We start from the raw sequence: 17,634 nt of genomic DNA, 5'->3' as shown, positions 1-17,634 counted from the left end.
GACAGTCACAGTCTCGACGAAGCGAAACTAAGCTGGGTCTATGCCGAAAAATCCGTTTAAATGCGGGACACAGCTTTTGCTTTGGCGTGAAATGGGTCAGTGTGCAACGTGACTTGAATTCTCCCCGAAGCAATGCTGCGAGAATTCACGAACGGAACTCAGTATATTAGATTTGTGGTAAATGGCAGCGGGAAAATCTAACTTCTGGCTGTCACACGATTTGCTCGTTCTGAAGTTGTGTTGCAAAAACAAAAAACACGAAAAAAACAAACAAAAAAATGTCTCGAAAGTGCATATATCACATCAAACGCAATCAGATGCGTGTTACAAAAACAAAAACAAAAAAAAGTCCATTGCTGGTGTGTAGTACTCGTAAAGCCCAAGTTTAGCAAAATTCGGTAGGCCACATGGTACTAAAGAAGTTAGACGTTGCGTATGAGTAACTTTGAAAATTTTCAATATGATTATCAAGTACTTGAGCCATGCGAACGTGGCTTCTTAGCGTTACAAAAGAAAACTTGCATTGGTGGCTATTGGTACTTTTCGTGAATTTGGTTTGTTAATAATGAATACCCCAAACTTTGCTTTCAAGTGGGCACACGGCCAAGCTGCGCCATGGATTTCAAGCAAAACTTCTTCATATTTCAAGAAAATTTTCGCGCAATTCGATTGTTAAAAATGTTTCTAATATATTTTTGGACACTTTTACACTATTTTTAATTATTATTATTATTTTTTAATATTTTTTTTTTGTTGTGCCGAACCGATGGTCCTAAACTTTTATTATAGCAGTTACCTATACACTCGCCGACAAACCGTTAGCACCTCAACATTTTCACCTGTTATGACTACTTTTTTTAATATTAATTATTTTTCGTAAAACTACATAACTCCAAATTTGAATTTTTTTACAAAATTTCGCAAACTTTGCATACCAATTTATGGTTTTTAACTCGAGCTTCTAGAAAAAAATTTTCGTATACAGTTTTATAACTGGGACAGCCTAAAGTTTTGCTGGACAAACCAACTTCATAAATTTGCTGGTAAAACAGCTGCATAATATTTTATTGAGTTGCATTTTAATGTACTTAAATGTGGACACGAACTAATGGTAGTTTCATATTATTTCGTAACATTTGATGGTTGCTTGAAATTTAAGTTTCTTGAGGGAAATAGTTATGAGTTATGAGCTTTTATTAAGATTTAATTTCTTTTTGTGGCAACTACGTGATATTTTTCTACCTATTTCATTATTTAAAAGATTTCTTGAAGTAAACCCAGTAGTTTCCATTAGCAAATAAATAGTTTTCGTGCGGGGCAAATAACCGAGGGAAATGCAGCAGTCCACCGAGGCTTGCGCTAGTCACTAACTTATAGTGAATCGGGAGTCTCAGTTCACGAAGTAGCGCTAAAAGTAAATCGAAATTAAATTTCCTTCCACAACTTTTAGAAATTTCTTGATGGTTATGGAAAGATTAGGAAAGGTCCAAAGCTTAAAACTGACGACAGATGTCCGAAATAGATAAACCGCTTGGCTGTTAATAAAAATATCAGCCCCTACCCCCTGAGCTGGGAACCTTTTCATAATGTAATTGTTCCCATTTTAGTCCCAATAAAGAGAAGAATACAACACATTTTGAGTATAGATTCGAGCTTAAAATTTCAAAATAGGCTGGCTAAACCGAAGTTTACACTACGCCACAAAGCAGTAAGACACGAATTCGCTGATAATCTGGGAAGTTCTGGTATGATGAATGATAATCCAGCATTTTTAGCGATGAAAAAACAAATGTAATCTCGATGGCACTGGTGGTTGTCCGAAGTATTGGAAAGGTATACACGAGGAACGTCAAACGCGTCACTCACGAAACTTCCATGGTGTCGCTCTTACGATCTGTGTTTCTTTTAGCTGCAGTGGCAAGACCCCAACTTGTTTTATTTTGCATAAAATGAACGCAGAAAATTACGTAGAGGTCTTAAATGATGTTTTATTGAATTTTGCCGAAAAATTTCATGGTGGGCACAGGACGCATTAATAGGCCACTACTCCAATCCCCAGCGCTAAGCACACAAAGGAAGGTGTCGAAAAATGATGCTGCGTTGAAGTGATTCGTAATTAGTTCAGTTCTAAAGCTAATGGAGAACCTGTGGAGCATTTTATTTATTTTACTTATTTGAAGAAGGCAAAAAACTTAATTTCAGACTGACTTATAAAACTGAAGAATAATGAAAATATTACAAATTCAATTAGAAACTTTCCTCTAACTATCCGAAAGGTAGAGTTCGGTAGTACCGAAAATTCTTCCTTAGAAACTGAAAAATCCAGAAAGTTAAAATTCTTGATTTAATTCAAACCACAAAGCGCACTTTAATAGGAGCATTGCGAGCATAATTTATATTAAACTTATTTATATAGAAAGTAAGAGCGCTACCAAGAATTCTGGGAGACGTAAGATAATTAAAACTGTGAAGCATAAATGTGCAATCACTGCCGCCTTTATTAACAGTGAAGGCAAATGAGAGAGCAAGCATCTATCTTCTACTCTCTAAAGACTTCAAGTTGATCAAACTACTTTACTGATATTAGGACGTAATTCAGATAAGCATTTTGCAAACCTTCGATCATGTCGATTAAAAATGTATGATGTGGGCTTCAAATAAAGGCGGCGTATTCCAATCTGGAGCGCACGAATACAGTAAACAGCAATTTCAGGTTATAAAGGTCCGTCAAATTTGAGCTACTCTGTCGTATAAAGGCTAAGATAGAATAATTTAAGACAGGTAATATTAGATTAGTGTGGCTATTAAATGAAACGGCAGTAAAAAATTACACCCAAATCATTGACTTCTATAACAGATTGAAGTGCAATATTTGATATGCTAGAAGAAGTATGAAAGCCAATAAGGGTTTTGGAAAAAGTGACATGACAGCATTATCTCATAATTAAAGAAAGTTGAGATTTCTGGCACCACATAACATATTTGTTTACATCTGCTTGAAGCCTGCAAACGTCAGTTGTGTTATTTATAACTGAAAATATTTTTAAGTCATCAGCATATAACAGAAATTTAGCAAATGAGAAGTCATTGCTAATGTTCGCTGATGAATAACACAAATAGTAGCGGACCTAAAACACTACCCTTAGGCACTCCAGAGCAGGCAATACATGTTTGAGGGGAAATACCATCAATTGTGACCACACAACGCCTTCCGGATAAGTAATATTTCAAGATTGCAAGAAAACAGTGTGAAATCAAGGTAAATATAATTTATGTATTGTAGTAAAATGTGATGAGAGACTCTGTTCAAAGCTTTGGAAAAATCCACGTAAATGCAGCCGACTTGCTGCCTTGCTGAGAGGGCTTTAATTCAATATTCACTAAAAACGGCCAGTTCACACACAGTGGGCCGTTCGGTGACGAATCCATGCTGATTGCATGAAGTTTTACTTTTAGTAGCAAAACACAAATTTCGAGAACTTGGAAGCTGCATTCCCAGCAAGCCAGTTTATAAAGGCGGATGCCAGTTTGATGGCATATTGCACCTTAAAAAATTGATTCAATAGGAATGGACAAAAATCATTCTTTCTGTCCTGTCACTCATAAATTCGCTGCCACGACGACTGGTAGCAGCTACAATAATTGACGGCGAATATACAAGCTATTAAATATTATTTTATATCGTTTCGTAAGATTTAATTTAATTTAATTAGTTTTGTGTCACTTATCTATTTCCCTTTACGCAAAATGGCGGAAGTTCAGATATGAAAAACCGACTTTGACCTCCTTTTTTGACTTTAAAGGCTTGAAAAAAATACTAAAATTTTTTTTCCCAAATAATGGTAGTTCATATAATAACGACAACAATTTTACGTCGTTTAAATTTTATTTTATCACAATCGGTTCAGTAGAACCGGCTATACGAGGGGTGCCTTTTATATGTCGGGATTAGAGGACAAAAACAAATTTGAATCATCGAAAATCACTTTATTGTTTTTCAAAATATTCTTCATGAAGATCTATACACTTTTGCATGCGTTTGAATCAATTGTCGAATCACTTTTGCCACTCTGAATGAGGTACCTCCAAAACATGCATTCTGAATGCCGCAACCGCTTCTTTAGGTGTCGAAAAACGTTGACCTCTCAGTTTGTTTTTTACATACGGGAATAAAAAGAAGTCATTCGGTGCCAAGTCAGGACTATACGGCGGATGACCCATTAATTCGATGTTTAGGGTGCTCAAAAATGCAGTTGTTTGAGCCGATGTGTGAGAGCTCGCATTGTCCTGGTGAAGAGTGATCCGTCTTTGGCGATTGGTTTTCCTAATTTTTTGGAAGGCAACTGGCAAACAAATGGTTGTGTACCACTCAGAATTTACTGTTCTGCGTTGTTCTAGTGATACGGTTGCGACATGTCCAGTTTTTCCGAAAAAACAGGCGACCATTTGCTTGGAAGTGCTTCGTGCGCGAACAACTTTTGTTGGATTTGGCTCATCTTGAAACACCCATACAGTCGACTGCTGTTGACTTTCGGGCTCATATGCGTAAATCCATGATTCATCACCTGTCACGATGTCATAGACGTGTTTCGAAGCCCCGCGATCGTATTGTTTGAGCATTTCCTTCGACCAATTGACACGAGCCTTTTTTTGGGCGATTGACAAATTGTGTGGGATCCAACGCGAACAAATTTTTTTGACAGTCAAATGTTTATGCAATATTGAATGTATGCTGGTCCCACTAATGCCTAAGATTGTCTCAATCTCACGATAGGTCACATGACGAGCATCAATGGTTTTAGGAACAACAACTGATTTTGGACGACCTTCACGAAATTCGTCTTGGAGTGAATTGAATTCACCATACCATCGATAAACACTGGCCCTTGATGGAGCTTCATCGCCAAAAAATGAATTAAGTTCATCCATGCAATGTTGCTGAGTTAATCCACGTCGAAAGTTGTAAAAAATAATAGCACGAAAATGTTCACGATTTAATTCCATTTTTGGACCGAGATGAATCTTTTAAGTTACTGTAAACAACACAAATAGTGCTGGTATTTCAAAACGTTTTGAGTACGTAAAGGCCAAAAAATGTCAAACTTTGCTATACAGCTGTCAGTTGCCAGATTGCAACACCAGGGTTACCAAATCCCGAAATATAAAAGGCGGCCCTCGTATCCATGTCCATTGCCCAAGCAAACACCAGTTTTTGAAGACTGACAACTTTTTGAACGAACCTTATGTGGCCAAAACAAAATGTTTGTTTTTTTATAGCGCAATAGAAAAGAAAATACTAAAAACCAAAATTAAAAATCTTTTTTCGTTCTCCAAGCTTTTAAAGAAACACCCAAAAAGCAGTATTTCAAATTTCAAAAAAAAATTTTGTTCTTCATTGTCCCACATAGTTATTATTTAAGGAGTTAGTGGTAGTCAGAATTTTCAAAAAATTGGTTTTTTTTGTTTAATCTTTGCAAAATCTTAAAAATATTGTGTGAAAATTTGAAGTGAAACCGATAATTTTTACAATTACAATTTTTTTTTTAAATTGTGCTAAAATCAAGTCGAAAAATGATGTATTAATGCTATGTTTTTATTTTTGTAAAATGAAGTTATTGACTAGCAAAAAAAAAAATTATTGAGAATCATCGTTTTTTCGGGCCTCTGACTACCCCTAACCCCTTAAGAAATTTTTGTTTTTTTAATGTAGCAAGGAAAACCTTATAAAAAATATGGCTTGTCGCATTCCCCTTCATTTCCTGTGAATCCAGCTTGTTGATAGTGAAATCCTAGTGCAAGTTGGCATATGGGCCAAGCTGCGCCATCGACTACAAGCAATTTCAATATCTCAAAATATTATACGAACAAAATTCCAAACTATGTGATGTAGCGCTTAATTTTCTTATTGGTAGAAATAATTACATCTAAGTCGCATTTAAGCTTAATTTAAATATTAATTATTCATAGGTGGATAATGCGAATGGCAAAAGTGAAAATAGCCAATATTAATAGCTTTAAAGTGTAAATATTCATATCTGTATTAATAAAACCTAAGCGTAGAATTTGAGAACTGGGTGCAGTATATTAATAGAAAGAAGTTTGCACTTTAAAACGAGTGATATTTTATAGCAATCGTTTGAATGGCTGAGCATTAAATAAATATCGGCTTTGTACAAATATCCGCATTGCAAGTATCGACAACTAATCACATCGAGTCTGTGTAAATATTTGCTACAAAAAGCTTAGTGTTTTTTCTAATTAGTCATAAGTTCTGCTATAAATATACCCACACTATTAAAAGCACATATTTCTGGCATCAGTTACATATATAAATACTTGCATGTACACAAATTAAGCCAAAGAACTGTAGCCGGGGAATGCGATACACATTTGGCTCAATTTGAACCGCACAAAGGGCAAAAAGCCGCTCGACAACCAAACGTGCGCCCAAATGTTTACGCATTCACTACTTTTACGCTAAATTTAATTAAAACTATCTTATTATGCAATCCAACGGAATACTCGTAGCACACAAATAAGCTCACTTAACGATGCCAGCGCATCGCACGTAAATGATAACAATAATTACCGCTAAAGTGTACCTACCCGCAAACTAAAACATCGTCCCTTGAATAGCAATTGATATTGCTTTGCTTAACACTAAACCGAATTGCGTCAGTTGAGGGGCGGCCAACTCCCATAGCGCCACCGCCAATAGCCAAAAAGAAAGATGGAGCGCGGCTAGTCAGGTACAGGCCAGTGGAGCGGTTGAATTGCTGGGCGTTTGCATGGTGTCTAATTTATTAGCAACGCGCAGTAAACTTTTTGGCTTTGCTCGTTTTTGGCGTTGCTCGTTTTTTGGCGTTGGGTAATTCAATAGTCCAACACCCACAAAAGTTAGCTGGATAACCTAATTTACCGGAAAAAAACGCCCGCAACAATGCGCACAAATGAAAGTATGATGAATGGACTTTTAAACAAAGGCAGCATGTTGACCCTCAGCTATTGTTTGCCCGGCTGTGTACTTTCGGGCGAAAGTGGCCGTCCATAACTATTCCTTCAAAACCACCATCCCTCCGCTAATGCTTCATTTAGTTAACTTTGACAGTTCGGAGAAGAAGTTTATTTACCTTTTAATTACTCATGAAGTTATTTCCACTGAATATTCCCATCAAAGCTAAACAAGTTTGTATGCATAAGTAGTTCTTTGTTAGTGTTAGTGTGCTCGTCTATGCTAGGCCTTTACGATGTGCTATGTCAGCATTCTAAAATATCAAATAAGGAATCGTTTACACCTGCATACATAAACATATGTATATGTATGCGTGTCATGGCATTTGTAGTTTGAAAAACGAATGGATACTGTGAATCTTTAATATGCTATTTTAAGTAAATTTTAATCTATTTAATAAAATATTGAAAATAAAATATTTAGCTAAGTTATAAGCCCAGTGTTGGCTATAAACAATGCAAATGTAAGACAATTGAAAATAAATGAATTATCTTGTTAGTGTTAATGGCTGTTTTTTAAATTAATTTTAGGCAGTGCATGGTAATGGATGACTTAGTAGCTGCTGCCTTTGAACGCATCCAGGCAGTTTGATTTCGACAAAAGATTTCTTAATTTCCAAGAAGCTGTGTATGACTTCGCGTTTCTTACTCCATTTTTAGAGGGCTGTCAACTTTTTGCAAAAACCTTGTATGACAAAAACAAAATTTTTATTTTTTAGCAATGAAGAAAAAAATAGAATACTGAAAACAGAAATAAAAAATCTTTTTTCGTTTCCATTTGACACGCTCTTAAAGAAACACCAAAAAAACACCATTTCAAATGAGGCGAGTGCCTTAACAGCGTTCACCTTTACTGGGAGGGAAATATTTAGGAAAAGTTTAAATTTTATATTCAAAACAATACAAGGACTATGCGCACTTTAGCGCTCGTCGTAAGTATGTACAAGGACTGTTTGTAGACAGGCCCTCAGCTCATGAACACCTGTAAAAAAGCGCAGAAAACTCTGGATATGATTGGCATTTGGTGCTGTGCGAATGGGCTATCGGCCACCTGGACCAAGACTGGTATTGTCCTCTTTGCCAGAACGAGGAAGCTTGATGGACTCGTTCTACCTAAGTTAAAGGGAGTCACAATCCAGCTATCCTAAGAAATCAAATATCTTGGAGTAATCCTCGATAGTAACCACCTTTGGAAGTCACACGTCGAAACAAAGCCATCCAAAACACTGAGAGCCATCTGGTAGTGCAAAGGTGTCTTTAAGAAAACATGGGGTCTTTCTCCTAGCATCAGGTAAGATAAGACCTATTATCAACTATGCATTAGTAGGCTGGATGATTAGACTCTGTCTCGTGGGAGTCAGGAGGACCTTATCATGTCTACAACGCACTGTGGCCATCTGTTTCACCGGTGTTTTCCCGACTACTACAGGCCCGGCATAAGATGCTCTGATTAGTCTACCACCACTACCACTTGATGTTTTCTTCCAATGAGAGGCCTTAAAGGCCGCAACACAATGGATATTGGTACGGTCCCTCTCCGGCATTGGACAACAGAGAAGTCATGAACTTCGATCCAACGATCCTCCCCATGCCCCTTGACTACATTCCATCAAGAATTGTACTTAAAAAAAGATACAGTGTGGTGCTACCAGAGGCTCAATTGTAGCCAAACTCTGAAAATGAGCCTGGCAAATACTGTTTTCGCATTTTCACGGATTTTTCACCAAGCACGGTTCCAGAGTTCTGGTGTCTATGGAGAAGTCAGCTACCACTAGAAAACTACATTTTGATCTTGGAATGTACGCATCTGTGTTTCAAGCGGAGGTGTATGCTATCCAAGAAGCAATGAACTTTGTTGAGGAAAACAGGTGGAGAGGCAGATCTGTATGTGTCGGCAGCGACAGCATAGTTGCGCTTACGGCCTTAGACAGCACTTCAACCACTTCAAAGGTAGTTGTGTTCTGTAAATCCAGGCTGCACTATGTCGGTTAGCATCAGGATGCTAACATGGATACCGGACAGACATAGGATGAGCTCTGAGGCCAACTTCTTAGGTCCGGAGCCCGTTCTGCCACTCCCTTCTGCAGCCATCAAAGTTAGCAAGCGAGTTACTTCAAACCGCAAGCGAGCTTGGCTGAGAGAGGCTTAAGGCTGAGAGAGGCCAACTGATGCTACCTGTCATGCCCGACCGACTGTCGCAGATTCACCTGTCATTATGCAGAAGGAACTGTAGGCAGCTGGTTGGGCTGATGATGAGCCACTTTCTATGTGCGCAGCACACGGAAAAGGTAGGCATGTCAGACAGTTTACTCTGCCCAGCTTGCGAAGAGGAGGATGAGATGGCGGGCCACTTCCTGTGCGTCTGCTCGTCTGTGCGTCTGTTCATTCGAATCAGAGTTGATGACTTTGGCATTGATGTGTTTAGAAGCGAATTCCTTGGCTCTTTGACACCACAAGATCTACTTTGATCTCTTCGGAGGTTGGTTAGATATAAAGAAAATTAAAAAGGGAACCCGAGTACAGTATAATGGACTTAGTCCCTTCTGAGTGCTGTGAAATTAAAATTTGAATAGGTCGAGCCAAGGAGCACCAAGAGACTTGATGGATCTTAAAACACTCAAGCTAAAAAGCCCATTGTATTTAGAGCTCTGGTAAGAGGGTAGATGATCAAGGAGGGAAGAAGAAAAGTATCAGAGAAAGAGATCGGAAAGAATAGAGACAGAGATAAAGAAAAGAATTAGTGATGTACCTGCTTATTTGTCCTGACAAAAAAAGAAAAGAAAAATGTGCAAGATCACCCAAAATTAATCACCACATCAGAATACTTATAGGGGGGGCATAGTGATACAAGAATTCTAAAACGAGTTCTTGATTCATGCTAAAGGTCGTCATCTTGGGATCCTTTTGGGTTCTATTATGTGATGTCGTTTCAGATGTCGTAAAGAGTTTAAGGTGAGTGAATGATTGGCCTACTACATCCGACTCTGGTGCTCGGATATCCAGTTCTCTGGACACAACTACTACTTATTTAGGCGTACTCATTTTTTGCCACAAAAACGGCAGTAAGATGTGCAGGTCATGGTTTGGCTCACAACGCACTAAATATCCGAGTGGACTAAGGTAACGGACGGAGGAGCAAAAACGATATTCGACGCCCCTGAACAGCCATTAAAAGCAGGTAGGTTGAAATTGAGATTTTTTTTATAATACTTTCTTATATATCATAAACATTTTCGCTCATTTGAAATCGCTCATCTAAAACTTAACCAAAATTTTAGCACTTTTTGCCGTTCAAGTAATTAAATTATACACCACACACCTGCCTTTGTCCACAGTTTCACACTCACATAGAGATGATCATCAACATTTTTACATCCGCCAGCACTACGAATATGTGGCATACTCAGTTATTTGCCGAGCGCTTATCGCTGACTTTATTAGTGCAGTTATAATACAATGTTAAGCCGATTAAGACCGCAACACTGTGACAGACGCAAAGCCACACATACAATTTTGGTACACATAAAAAAGCCGGAGCGCACGAAAGTATGCTTCTCAAAATATTTGCTATTTCAACACTTTCGACAGTACAGGGATTAGAGAGTGTGGAACAATAGAAGGCATTAGCGGTTATGCACATATGTATGTATGTGCATACACATATTCACACGGTTATGTTATTACCATTCGCACATATATCCAAACATATTTGTGTGAGTATTTGGATTTATACATATATTTTTTCATCCATCCTTGTGGTATGGCTGTCTAACGTACACACATCTGAAATGTTTCGGTATCGAGCAAAAGCAACTACGTTTATTTAAAATATGGTAAACTAGATTTGGTCACAGTGTGAGATGAAAATAAAAGCGGTGGTGTATCCTTCACTCGTTTCATCGACAGATTAACTGTTTGGAAAACATTCTGCCAAAAAATTTCTATTCTACCAAAAATACAACACAAAGAAGCAGAGAAAAGAAAAAATAACGGACAAAAAAAACCAAAAGCACAAAAAACATAGACAAAATAAAAACATAACATAAAAATGTATTGGGTTGGGGAATAAGTTCATAGTGGTGTTATATTTTTTTTTTTTTTTTTAAACGATTTGTTTGCTGTTTGGCAAAGGGTAAGTATTCATTGGATAGAACTCTTTCTGCTCTACAAAACTATGTTAAGAGTAGCCTATTATATTAGGTTGGGGAATAAGTTCGTAGCGTTTTCACCAAAGACTTTTATTCAAACAATAAAACTATATCAATAAGTTAATCAAGTATATATTCGCCGTTGCTGCTTACAACTTCTTCCCATCTTTCAACCAATTTGTTGATGCCGTTCTGCCAAAAATTGTCTGGTCTGATGTTAACGAAATAGTTGAACCAGTTTTTAAAGACTTATTTGTTATCGAAGGTAACACCCTTCATACGGTTTGACAGAGAGTGCAAAAGATGATAATCGGTCGGTGCAAGGCCTGGAGAATACGACGGATGCAGAAGGAACTCCAGCTCTTGTAGTGTGGCTTTGAGGACTTGTGCAACAGCGGACCTGGCGTTATTGTGAAGGACATTGGTTTGACCATGACGATCAGGTATTTTCAGTGGAATAACCTCATTCACGCGATGAAGCTGGCCCAAGTAGAGCTTCTTGTTGACCGTGGAAATATTTGCGAGCATTTCCCAGTGCACCTTGGCCTCCCAGTCCGACCAAACACATATCATCATCTTCTTCGGATGAAGATCCGGCTTGACTCTCGGCTTTGGCGTATCTCAACTCCTTTCTTTTCTTCGTATTGATCAATTGGCACAAAAGGTACAAAAAGTACTGCATATGACCGCGTGTCCAATTGAATGAAATTGGTTGAGAATCGTTTTATGATCGCTGTTCATTTTTTCCGCCAATTCACGATCTTCAAAAGTGATTTGAGACGTTCTTCATCGAATTCAGCAGGCCTTCCGCTGCGTGACGTGTCATCCACGTCAAAGTCTCCATTTTTGAACTTTGCAAACCATTTCTGCGCTCGCCTATGACACCTTCTCCATACACGACGCAAATGTCCCGGGCTGCTTCGGCAGCTTTTTTTAACTCGATGAAAAGCAAAGAACAGCAGGTGTCGAAAATATTGATGTTCTCCTCTTGGGTATTCTATTTCTGATTAAATAACTAAAAATACAAGTAACATAGTTTTGTAGAGCAGAAAGAGTTCTATCGAATGAATACTTATCCTTTGCCAAGCAGCAAACAAATCCTTGTAAAATAAAAGAAAATATAAAAACGCTAGGAATTTATTCACCAACCGAGTATTTCTTACTTTTTTCCTAATCGACTTGCGACTTACTATAATTGATGAATTTTTAAATAAATAAAATACATAAAACAGGACAACAATGCACACTAGGGCACTAGCTTACACGCGTGTACAAACGGTCAATTTGCATCACACCACTACACTGCAAAATCAATTCACTTGCCCATCACCTATGCAAACAATACTGAAGTCGTTTTTTTATTTTCTTTTGTAAATATATTTCATTTGCATACAAATATGCGCATTTGAGTTCAATTCAGCCGATTTGTGTGTGTATGTGTAGGCCAAAGAAAATCGCGTTGCAAAGTCAAACCGCAACAACAATAACAGCAAGGATGGCTACCGTAGTCAAACGAATGTTACTCATACGCCCTGGGCAACGTTTGGCATCTCTTATTTCGATTTATTCCGTTTTCTTTTACTTTTACTTTTACTTTTAGCTGGGCTCGGTCCAGTGGGTTCATTATGCAATTTGTTGTGGTCTGCACACACACATATTTTATTTGTTTATATTTTCCCATAAACTTCTTTTTTGTCTTTGCGTACATACCGTCGGCACTTCCTCACCTTCACTCTATTGTAGTCATTTTATGTAGCCTGCGCATTTCTGCAGCAACATTTTGAGTCAATTTAAATTACTTGAGGTGGCGAAAAAAAGTGTTGGCGCGCGGCGGATGCGTAAACACTTTCAATAAATCAAAAACAGAACAGTGAAAATTACTACAAAAAGCACTGCTACAACAAAGAGCATAATAAATTTTACTCAGACCATGCAGCCGTTGACCAGTGTGCGTGCGTGTGTGTGTGTGTGCATAGGAATTTATTTTGGTCAACAAACATGGACGTGGGCAAATTGGCGTTTCGCTTTTAGTCGTTATTCGATGCTCCGGTTATTCAATGCTCGCAACTAAAATTGTGGGGTTGGTTATGCTTTTCAATGCGGCTGTGTGATAAATATTTGCATAGGCTTTAAAAAAAGAAAATGCCTGAAAATATGTTTCGATACCATCGCTGAGCTATTGTAAATTGAAGGCTTAATTTTAGATTGAATATTTACTTAGATAAGCTGGGAGTGGCTTTTTCACTAGTTAACAGTTTGTCTTTCTAACTGCTACCTTTTTCTCCACTTTTTCTGCATAATAGTACAATGTGAAGTGAGTGGCCACAATTCTGCTGACGAGTCCACGATGACGTGACAACCAAATTTGCGCTCACAATTTTGCTTCGAATAACCAAATCTGATAATCTATCATTTTAAACCCCAGGTCTAACCGAAAAGTAGTCACACGAACATCCACTCGGCTGTGGCTGCGTGTATTATATGTGCGAATGCCTTTGCTCACACACCTAGGTGAAATGGTTGAAGTACCCGACTGGCACTCCCCAAGTAGCGCAAAAGTCCAGGTAATGCTTCCACTAAATACGTAAATGATTTTAATTCGCAACGATTCCAATTACTAGCGAGGATTAGGAACTTCACCGACTGTAATTTGTAATTGTAGCACACGTGGCACTCCACTCATGTCACTCGTTGCACAAAAAAGCATTAGCAAATTAATTTTAAAGGCTTATATTTCATTCAAAGTCATAAGCGAGCATTAGCGAGCTACCACAAAAAGTTGGATCGGGTTCTTAAAGCTTGCAAATATTCGCGCTCGTATCCATTTCCACATTAGGCGCTGTGTCAACAGTAATTATGCATAAAATGAAAAAAAAGAATGACTGAAATCCAAGCCAACCTTAGCAAATTTGTACAAGCTAATAAATGCAAGCGCAGGAGCGTAAACAGCGAACTATGCTGTGAAGGAGGGAAAATTTTATTGTGGATTTTAAGCAAAATCACAACTGAATGCAAAACGCACAGTAAATAATATTTTTTATGCAATATTGCGCCAAATTAATCTGCTTATCGGACGACTTATAATTTTTTGCAAATTGCGGCGTACCTCAAACATTTTTGACACCCTTGAATTAGACAGCTGTAGTACATATACAGACAGACATGCAATGAAGCGCGTAAAGGTCAAAATAAAGATTTTCAGCCCTCAAAATATTTTTTTTTTTTTATTTAGTAAAGAATTTATTCAAAAACAAATGGGATTACTAATTTTGCGCCACCTTGTAGCTACATCTATACATATATTTCAGAAATACGTTAAATAGTAAATGAGTCTGCTGAGCTAAAATATGTTAAAGGGTTAGGGGTAGTCAGAATTTTCAAAAAATTGGATTTTGTTAATGTAAAATGTGGTTAAATTTCAAGGGCTGATATTGAATGTAAACCACACCTAAACTTCAAGTTTTCTTCTGCACTTCGTTTGACATTTTTCAATTCCATACTAATTCAATTCGAATCATGGAAAGATACACAATCGAGCAACGCGTTAAAGTTATTCAGGCTTATTATGAAAACGGGCGTTCAAATCAAAATGCATATCGCGCACTTCGTGAAGAAAATCATCTTCAGTGATGAAGCACATTTTCACCTCAGTGGATTCGTCAATAAGCAGAATTGCCACATTGGGGCGAATGATAATCCAAGAGTGATTGTCGGAAAACCAACGCACCAACAAAGAGTTACTGTTTGGTGCGGTTTATGGGCCGGCCGCATCATTGGGCCGTATTTTTTCCAAAATGAGGCCGGTCAGGCCGTTACTGTGAATAGTGTTCGCTATCGTGAGATGAAAACGAACTTTTTATGGCCCGAATTGCAAGATATGGATGTGGACGATATGTGGTTTCAACAGGACGGTGCCACTTGTCACACAGCTAACGAAACAATGGCTCTTTTGCGCGAAAAATTTGATGGCCGAATAATCTCACCCCGCGGCGATGTCAATTGGCCACCAAGATCATGTGATTTGACACCGTTGGACTTCTTTCTTTAAGATTATTTGAAAGAAAAGGTGTATGTCGATAAGCTATTGCTGGCTTCAAGAGCTAAAGGGTGATATAATTCGGCACATTAACGGCATAGAACCTCAATTATGCCTCAGCGTCATCGAAAATTTGGACCATCGGATGGAGATGTGCCGCCGAGGTCGCGGCGGCTATTTACCAATATTTTTTTCCATACGTAATTAAGCCATACCAATATTATTATAATAAAGAGAAATGATAATAATTTCCTAAAAAAAATTGTATTTTATTCAAAATCAACACCGGCCGTTGAAACTTAACCACCCTTTGTAATATCTTAAAAATATTGTGTGAAAATCTGAAGGGAATCCGACAAATACTTTTCGAGTTATTCAACAAATAACAAAGGTCACTCGGGCATTTCAGAACAGATAACAAAACTTTAAATGCATTTTTCTCAGAACTGTGTTTTTTGAACTGGTCATCACTGTAAGTTAAAACCCGCTTGGTAGATTTCAGTAAAATTTGTACTGCTTTTGAAACACATAAAAAACTCGAGCCTGATCGCAGGATTTGTTTTTCAAAAATTTCCATTTTTTTTTAACACTTAATTGTCATTGTTTTTCTCGAAAATCTGAAAAATTCTTCCTGAGGCTGCCATGTTTTTAATTTTGAAAAAAAAACTTCGATCAGGCTCACGTTTATCTACTAATAAAACTTATTTATCCTGCCCGATTGATTTCAGATGAATCTCTAAGGACTTGTGATGATCACCGCAAGGGACTGCTGGAGAAACGGACAACACACAAACAACTTTTCCAATTTTTAATTTTTTTTTGAAATTTTGCCAAAGTCAAGTCGAAGTATGTTGTATTAATGCTATGTTTTTACTTTTGTAAAGTGAAGTGATTGACAAGCAAAAAAAAAAATATTGAAAATGATAATTTTTTTAGGCCCCTGACTACACCAGGGGTTAAGGGGGGTAAGTCGTTGGTATAACTATTCAAGAATATGTGGTAAAAATTTTAAAGCGAAATTCGTATTATTACCGATTCTATGAGCACTTAAGTGACTGCCCGTCGGTTCCGCACCGTAGCGCGCGTTAGTTAGAACGACGTTTTTCTCGAAACTACTTTTTTGAAGTGGTGGGCATTCTAGCTTAAAAAGTTATCGACCAATCGTTCTAAAATTTTCCGGAATTTTTTCTTTATTCAATTCTAATCTATATGAACTTGATTCTTTGATTATGTTATTATTTAAAATATGTTTTTGTTAAACACAATAGATGAAAAAATATGGTATAAAAAAACTACTTTGTGTTCAAGCGCCTCAAAAGCATGCAATTTTCAATATTTTTTTACCACAATTAGGTTCATATTCTTAGAAAATATGTTAATAAAAAAAAAATTGCTGTTGATTTCAGAGAAAAATTGCAACTTTAGAAATCCCCACCAGCAAGACACTCGGATGGCGATCGACCATGGACAGCGCGCTCTAACGCCACTATCACCCGCGGAAATAGCTTTAAAAAAGTTTAAAAGTGTACCTAAAAATATAAATAAAATATCCTCTAAACAATTTCTGATTATTTCTTCTTTGTTCAAAAAGTTCTCGAAAAACACCAAAATTCTGGCCTCCTAAACCAGTTTCCCCGTTAAATTACAACAAATAAATGAAAACAAGAAAAAAAATGTCACTCAAAATCTTTTGTTTATTTTTTGTTTAGTAAAAAAGTTAGTCAAAAACAAAAATAGGTGATTAATTTTGCGCCACCTTGTATTATAGCTACGAATATGCTGATGCACAATTTGCGGATTTTTTTTGTTTTAGTACCAAATAATACTCATATTAAAGCCCACTCTGCTCTTCAACAAGCCATGATTATTTTTAAAATCATTTATTGATTCCAAATCTGGTGCTTCTCGTCATGACGTATAGAGAATACACTTCAATGGGTTTGAGGATGAGTTTCTTGGCATGTTAAAACAACATATGATTTGCTAGGACGCCCTGACGAAAGATGAGTGGCCTCCTTGCAGCAGACTTAGTTGGCGTGTGCACTTGTTTGCATTAAGTCTCAATTTATTTTAAATTGAATATAACAAATATTTAGCTTCTTATGATAATAGCATTGCCGCACTCCAATCTACATATTTCTAATAAGAATAGAAAACTGCTCACTTATTACATACATACATACATACATACATACTCGTATGTATAAGAGCTTCACTATGAGTATCAATATAAATATTGAATCACATGGAGAGAAATTTTCTCAAAGAAATTGCCGAGCACGTGCCTGTATTTATTTGTTATTGTTAAAAAAAGCGCTCGTTATGTTGTCCCTCTTGATGATTGTGAAAATATCAGCCAGATGTAATGTCTCTCGAGGTAATAAAAATCAAATGTGCGACTTGCTCCAATGAATAAGAACACGAATGGAAAAAAGAAAA

The sequence above is a fragment of the Anastrepha ludens genome, chromosome 2, assembly GCF_028408465.1.
Source record: "Anastrepha ludens isolate Willacy chromosome 2, idAnaLude1.1, whole genome shotgun sequence".
Classification (NCBI taxonomy): Eukaryota; Metazoa; Arthropoda; class Insecta; order Diptera; family Tephritidae; genus Anastrepha; species Anastrepha ludens.
Note: the sequence above shows the minus strand (reverse complement) of the source record.